Genomic DNA, 7,755 nt, shown 5'->3' with positions numbered 1-7,755 from the left:
ACCGCCCGGCCGCCGCTCCCCTCCAGGCCGCGGAGAGCGCGCCGTGCGCCGGCGCCGCCAGTTAGAGGGTAGCGGGGCCAGGGCCGGGCCACCGCCGCCCGCTCCGCCCGCCCCGCCCGCCCCGCCCGCCGCCACCGCCCGCCCCGCCCGCTCCGCCGCAGTCCCCTGTCCCAGCCGCCGAGGGTGAGTAGCGGGGGACCGGGGGGGGGGGGGCCGCGCCCCGACCCCCGGCCGCCCCGCCCCGCACGGCCCCCGGCCGCAGTCTCCGGAGCCGCGGGCGGCCTCGGGCCGGGGAGTAGGGGAGTCGGAAGGACCCGGGCTGGACGCCGAGGCTGGAGCCCCACTTTATGCAAAGGCCCAGCGCCCCGAAACCCAAGGGTGGGGTCGCGGGCAGCCGAAGCCTCGTCGAGTTCTTTGGGGAAGCTACTTCTTCGCAAGAACTAAGTTGTATGTCCTCCCCCCCCCCCCCCCCCAGTTTCTCTTTCTCTGGTGTGTGTTTATTTCCACAAAACGAGGTCTGACACTAACTCTTGGGTCTCCGAAGGCGGAAGCCTGGGTTGTTGTGGGCTCGCAGCCGCGCTGCGCGGGTTTCGCTGTACCCCCGCGTCTCCGCGCCGCCTTAAATGCAAATCCTGGGCCCGCCCTCAGATTGCGAGGGGACCCCTCAGTCCGGGCTGGGCTCGGCCCCTGGTAGTTTTGACGCCCAATGGCTGCTGAAACCATCCTTTGAGACACAGTGATTTGAGGACAGGTTAACAAAAATTAGTTGGGCTAACAGTGGATCGCAGAGCTTAGAACTCCGCTGCTTCAGCCCCCTCTGTTTGCAAAGGGCGAGGTTAAGGTGACCAACTCAAGGCCACTTAAATTTGCAGGCCGAGTTAGCGCCATTGGACAGATAGATGAAGAGACCAAGGCCTAGAGAGGGCAGTGAGACTTATGGAGGGAGTCGTCAGCTGGAGAGAGGTTGACTTTGTCCAACAGCTGGTTTTGCTGAGGTCCTACTGTGTGCTAGGCCTGACTCACCTGTGGTTCAGATCTGGGCCTACATGGACTGGCCCCAGGCTCAAGGTCACCTGAGGCTCTGGCCTGCGTACACGTGAGGCTCCAGGTGATGTTTCTAGAGGAGTGATCTGGTTTCTGACCAGGAAGAGTGGCTCAGGTGGGGTTGTTGGCTCATCCCTGCCTGGGGCTGGCTCACCCTTGGGCCCCTTACTCAACCTCTCTGAATTGCTTTGAGCCCTGTGGTCCCTGAGACCATTTCCAGCCCCGATAGTTACCTGTCTTCTCAGCAAACACCTGCAGGGTGCCAGTACTAGGGTGCAAAGGTGAATGACACACAGGTGTTGGCTGATGGGCGCTCTCGGGCCAAGGATGAATGAGGTGAATGTGCGTTCAAGGGCCACCCCGCCGTGGTGTTGCCGATGGAGACAGTCTCGTTGGCCAGGTGGAGATCGTGAACTTTGTCCGGCCGTGCCAAGGAACGACAGCAGACTTTTAGGTGGGGGGGGGGCAGTTTTAAGCCTCATACAGACCACCTGGGTGGCTCTGCAGGGCAGGGGGGTACCAGCGGGGAGGTAGCTGCTAACCAATATGCATTCCCTCGGTGAACAGCTGAGCCTGTGTCCTGGGCCAGGCTCCGAGCTATGCTGGCTTTATATAGCCGTGTGCCCCAGCAGGCCTTGCTGTGGGAGTGTGGGACTGAGGGCGAGGGTTTCAGGGACGAGCAGGGATGCAGAGGTCAAACCGGGAGATAGGATTTGTGAGTCAGACATATGTGGTGGGGGGGGGGCGCGAGAAAACCCAGGGGTGAGGAAGCAGCCCCCACAGATCAATGGGGCAGAGAGGTCAGGGTTGGCCTGGCTTACGTCACTGGCAGTCAGGGGTGGTTTTGGCAAGAAGGGGAGAGATGGGCATGGGAGGAAGTGGGTTCAGAGACTGGAGTGGGGTCAGAGGGGTTGGTTTTAAGAAAAGGAGAGGCGGGGGTTCCTTCTACAGGGGAAGGGGCCGGTGGGTGAAGGGGAGAGGTGAGTATGGCGTGGAGGTCGCGGAGCATGTGGTGGGGGGATGGAAGGAGGGACCCTGGGCAGGGGGTGTGGGGGCACAGTGCTGCGGCTCCCGGATGATGATGATGCCCATGGCCACCTCTGCAGACAGGACTGCAAGGTGAGGCGTGGCGGGAGGGCCCTGCCACAGCTGGTGTTCTCTGCAGGCAAGCAAGCTATGCCCGCCTGTCTTCTCGGGGGTCCACACTGGCTTGGAAGGTCATTCCAAAAAGTGTCCTTCATGAGAGGTCCTTGTTGATGAAGCATGCAGCCTTTGAGGGCCCTGCTGAAAAGGACACCATTTATTTGACTACCTAAGCCCAATAACGCTGTGGCTTTCTAAACTGGGGGCAGGGCCACTAAATACCCAGTGATCCCCGCTTCCTTTCTCTGTGTGTGGCCAGTCACTGCTCTTGTCAGAGCCTCAGGTTCCTTTTCTGTACCACAGGGCAGAGGAGACAGTGAAGTGACCTCAGCTCGCAGAGGTAACTTGAGCCTGTGAAGGAAGTAACCTTTGGAGGTACTCTGACCCGTCCCCTTCAGGCACGAATTCTGCCCGTTCTGGGTTTCTCAGAGAGCTGCCACGCAGTGTGCCTTCCTGTGCCGGGATTTCGGGGGCACCGCTAAATGCTTGAACGCACAAATGATGCGCACCTTCCTACCAGGTGGTGCTTACAAACCTGCCTGCCCAGGAGAGCCGCTTTGGGCTTCTTCCTCTTTCTCCTCTTCCTCCTCTGGCAGAGTGATGGTCAGGGCCTCTACTGGAGCCCGGAGGGCTGCCCTGTCCAGTCCCTGGGGGCACCTGACCCACACTCCCTGGGACAGGCTCTGTGCTGCCGGGGCGGGGGGCGGGGGGCGGCCGAGACGCCGGATTTGCCTGGCGTGCTACTCTCCAGCTGCTGGCTTGGGTGAAGCTCTTGGTGTCTTGGAGCCTCGGTTTTCCTGTCTATAACCGGGGGCTGACTTCTCCCCTGCTGGCCTGGCAGGGCTGTTGGGAGACTCTGAAGAGATAGGAAGAAAGTTGAAGGATTTCAAGATGCTGTGTAAATTTGGGGGCAGGGAAGGCAGGACAGACAGCCAAAGTAATACTCTGCAACCCAAGTAAGGAAATTCCTTTGGACCCAAGTGCAGCGACCGCCTCAGGTCCTGTCACCTTTATCAGGCCTTCGTTTCTCTGCCTAGTCCATCCCTGAGAGAACAAGGCCGTTGAGGTTGTTGACACATCCTGTGCCCCGCCTCGGCCCAGATGGAATTTTCCACTTTGTTCCTTTTGCAAATATTAATCAAGGCCCCGGCCCGTCAACAGTGGACTCATTGTCTCGTGAAGAGCAAGCAGTTTTCTGGGCTGCTTCCCAGGGCCCCAGCGGCCCGCCTGCGCTGGGACGTGGGGCCGTAGGGAGCACCTCTGCCCTTGGTAGCTCTCTGACCCCTCGTTTCCAGCTGGTCGAGCTTTGCAGGGTCAAAGGTAATGTGTGCTTTGAGCCGGGGCCGGGAAGCCACGCAGAAGGCCCGCACCCCCGTGTTCCCCGCGGGGCCACACGGCGGTCATCTGCTCTGCTTCAGTGAGGAGGGGCCCGGCTGGGAGCGCCTCGGCACCGGGACTCCTGCCTACCCCGGAGGAAGGCCCGCGAGGTCCCGGCCCCTGTGCACCTGCACTGGAGCTTGCATGTGTGTGACACTGCGACCTCGAAGCCAGTCAGGACACAGGGGTCGGGGATCGCTGTTCTCCCAGAGCCCCATCTGTCCGTGGGGTGCTGAAGTCCACCCCACAGCGCTCTCAGGAGGGTTACCGAAGACGCTGGGCGCACAGAGCAGGGTTGGTGATCTAGTTTTGACCAGGGATACACGAATTAATCTATTATCAGTGCTATTGTTACTGGCCATGGTGGCACTCGATGGAGGAGGAAGCAGGGTGAGTGGAGCTCTGCGGGGAGCAGGGCGAGGACAGGACCCCGGCCACACTGGGAATGTGACAAAGTCACCATGTGCTTTGGCTTGGCACCTTTCATTTTCTGAAGGGGGTTTTTTCCAGCTCTTACTTCCTTTTGCTGTCCCAACAAACCTACGAAAGAGGTGGCTCTGTTCCCATTTTATAGATGAGAAAACAGATCCAGAGAGGCTAAATAAACCACAAGTAGTGACCACTTTGGGGCTGCAAGCCAAGGATCTTGACCAGCAGCTCCTTTCCTTTTTGGAAAGCCCATTGTCTCACGAGGGGACCCAGGAGACATAAAGTCACTGTGTGCAATTGCTCTAAGGGTTTCTCCGCTCTGACTTCCGATTCTGTGCTTCCACAGCTGCGTGTGGGCTGGCGCTGGGGGCTGACTCTCCTGAATCCGGGCACATCTGGGTGTGAGGTGGGTTTCAGACGGAATAACCACAGGGCCAGTATCCCACCTGACAAGCAGGGATTTTCTTAACCTCCTCAAAAATCCAGCCCCTGTTCACATTCCCAGGATCTAAGTAAGATCCATGCGTTATTCACAAGATTTCGCTCCCTCTCCCTCCGTCTTGTTTGTTTTTCGCTGGAATCTGTTGTTGAAGAGATGTATGGCATTCCCCTTGACGGGGTCTTTGGCTGGCTTTTTCCCTGCTCCTCTGACTTTCTTCTGAATTGGTGGGTGGATCCACAAGTGTGAGCAGATTCGGGTTTGATTTTTTTTGGCAAGGGTAGTTCATAGGTGTGGTGTCTCTCCTGATTGGATGGGGGCCCCCCCAGATGTGGGGTGACTGTTGTCACCATCCTGGCCTGAGAGCACAGCGCCAGTTGTGAAGGCAGTACCTCCAGGGACAGGGCCAGCCTTGGGGCACCAAGGGCCTCCATGGTCACTAGGAGCCGAGCTTGGTGCTCGGGTCTGCTCAGGCTGTGGCTAGAGTGACCAGGCTACATGGTCACTATTTAAAGGGGTTCACAGGTCCTTTCATGTGGATGGGCCCGTTCTTTCACTCCGCCACCCCCTCTTGGTGGACAGTTAGGTTTTTATCATTGGCTTGCCAGAATAAACGACTGGGGACAGACCTCTTCTGCTTGCTTTTTCGTAGTCGTGAAGAGTTCTCTTCTGGTTAAATTCCTAGAAGTGAGATTGTGGAGACAGAGGGTGGCCCCTTTAAAGTCCTGATGTGTCCATCCTCTTTCGGGAAGGTTTGCACACTCCGCAGCTGTGCCCAGAGCAGAATCGCTGTCATTGGCCTTGCCCCTGGTGGAGCTTCTCGAAGGTTGCGGCAGGTTTTGCACCTCAAGCCTGGCTGAGACTGCCTGCTCCCTCCCCAGAGTTCTGTCATCTCTTCTTGGGTTACCGACGAAGGCCAGGCTTCGCTGGCCCAGAAAGTCTGACTCTAGCCCAGTACACTGCACAGGCTAGAAGCTGGAGCGGACACACACACACACACACAGCACGTGTGCGTGCCCACGTACATGCACACACATGTGCATGCCAAGAAATTGTGAAGAACCTGTTATAAGGGTTGTTTCAGAAAGTTTGGTCAGTACTCCAGCTGTATGACTTTGGAGACAGACTGTGCCCCAAGTGTGGGCACTGCTGAGATGCCAGGTAAGCATTTTATTCTGGGCACAGTTCTGTTTCAGTTTGACTCCACCAAAATTATCAAACTTGTTGTGCACTGGTCACGAGCTCTCAATTACATGGAAATTTATCATTCTACAAGAAATTCTGACCGTGAAATTTGGCAAATTATTCAATACACGTATTTACCTACTGATTTTAGAATTTGAAATGAGAATTGTTAGTTGCTACCAAGTACGACGGTGACAAAAGTCTCTAGCAGTACTTCATAGGGTGAGGTGGCTCCTGCATTTGTTGTCCCTCATTGATTGTCATCTGTGTGCTCGGCCCATCTGCTGTGTCCATCACTGGAGTTGGAGGTGGGGGCCTGAACTGACCAAAGCCTCGCTTCGCAGACAGAAGTGCCACAGGGACCTGGTGACCAGCTCCAAGCGGACTGGCCAGGTGGAAGGGGTGGCTTGGTGTGGCGGCCCTGCGCCCCAGGGAGACCAGTGTGGCGCAAGGGTCTTCTCCCCTGGACTGGGGAGCAGAACAGATGAAAGTCTCCTCTTGCCCCTTCCTCTCCTGCTCAGAGCCCAGGAGGGGACAGACAGGGCCCTAAACAGAGCCAGGGCTGGTCCCAGGAAACAGGGCGGGTCAGGGGTATAGGCACCCGGACTCAGAAGGAAGCCTCGGATGCCACCTGACATGTGCTAGGACTCCCCACCCACCCCCTAACACACACACACACACACACACACACACACCACACACCACACACACACACACACACACACCACACACACACACACACACACACACACACTCCCTCAGGTGGACACACGTGCTGCCTAGGCTTTCTCTGGCTCCTTACCTCCTCCCCAGCCCGCACTCTCCACATGGCCAATGCCAGGGAACTCCTGCCCTGCCCAGGTAGCCCAGCAAAGTGGAAAGGGCTACTTCCCTGTCACTCCTGCCCCCTGAGGGTCAGTCTGCCCACCCACCCGGTCTGGAAGCCTGAGAAGGCACTGCGCTAGGGATGAGGGGGTCCCTGTTCCCAAGGCTGTCCCTTTTGGCAGTGAGCCCTCCCTCTGCAACCCCTTATTCCCTTGCACACAGTGAGTGTGTTGTAGGACCTGTCACTTTGCAACACTGTGAGCCAGGAGCCCGAGTGACTCCTCTGCTCCCCCCGGGGCCCAGGCCTGCCTTCTGAGGGAGCCGGTCCCCTCAGGTGGGACTCAGGAACAGGGAAATGTTGCTCTGGGCGGGGGGAGTGGCCTGGAGCCTGGGCGCCCAGCCTGCCAGGAGAAAAGAGGAAAGCCCACCCCACCGCACCCCTGGCCATGAGGCAGAGAGCTGGACCGTGTGCATCCTGAGAAGGGAAGTGAGAGCGCCCTGCACTTTCCTGTCCCCATTGTTCAGCAAATCTTGGGCCAGGGATCCTTGGAGAGTGGGGGAGGTAGGCAGAGGCGTCCTGAGGGACTTTCCCAGTTTCAACAGAGGTGGGCACCAGACAGCTGGGCCCCAGTTTAGTCTGCCCCTGCCCAGAGGCTGGAGGGATGCGTGCCTAGTTGAAGGTCGGACCCAGAACTTTGAGAGCAATTAAAGGCCCCTCCATGGGGTGGGGGGAAGGGGGATGTTGGAGGCAGGGCTGTGACAGGAGATGGGGTGTGGAGTGACTGGGGCCAAGGAGAGTAAGGGACCTGCCGTCACCCCATGAATAAGGGACCTGTCTTCACTTTTCCACAGTAGGCTTGGTGCCTCCTGGCAAAGGTGCCATGTTGCTTCCTAACCCTGTCGACTTTTATGATCAATTATTTCAGACCTTCAGTGGAGCTGTCCACCCTACTCAGAGGCAATACCCTGGGCTCCTTTATACTTTTCTCAGTCATAGGTTTGAGTCCCTCAACAACATCTAGAATTGTATAAGATACGGGAGGGTTTTTTTGCAGTTTTTTTTTATTATGGCAAAATATACGTAACATAAAAATTAACCATTTTAACCATTTTTAAGTGTACAATTCAGTAGCATTACGTACATTCACAATGTTGTTACAACCATCACTACTCTCCATTTCCAAAATGTTCCGTCACCTCAAACAGAAGTTCTGTACCTGCAAAACAGTACGGGCGTACCTCGTTTTATTGTGCTTTGCTTTATTGTGCTTCGCAGATCTGTTTCTCACAAATGGAAATTTGAGGCAACCCTG

General features: G+C 57.2%; 1 protein-coding gene across 4 annotated transcripts in view; it reads left to right on the top strand.

Moving 5' to 3' along the window:
- The first annotated feature begins 107 nt into the window (after positions 1–107).
- Positions 108–7,755, top strand: part of CHDH (choline dehydrogenase) — a 34,223-nt gene continuing 26,575 nt past the window's right edge. The window contains exons 1-2 of one of the 4 annotated variants that reach the window (XM_025885252.2): positions 165–183; positions 2,491–2,562. The gene's annotated coding sequence lies outside the window, so the exon portion shown is untranslated. Of the gene's footprint in view, positions 184–341; positions 448–2,490; positions 2,586–7,755 lie in introns of those variants that run through there. The other 3 variants (XM_025885253.2, XM_025885254.2, XM_073901374.1) reach the window with 3 other exon arrangements.

This window comes from Callorhinus ursinus, unplaced genomic scaffold (genome assembly GCF_003265705.2).
Source record: "Callorhinus ursinus isolate GAN/ISIS: 27379988/994484 unplaced genomic scaffold, GSC_fseal_2.0 scaffold15, whole genome shotgun sequence".
NCBI classification, from domain to species: domain Eukaryota; kingdom Metazoa; phylum Chordata; class Mammalia; order Carnivora; family Otariidae; genus Callorhinus; species Callorhinus ursinus.
Note: the sequence above shows the minus strand (reverse complement) of the source record. Positions and strands in the feature narration are given on the sequence as shown.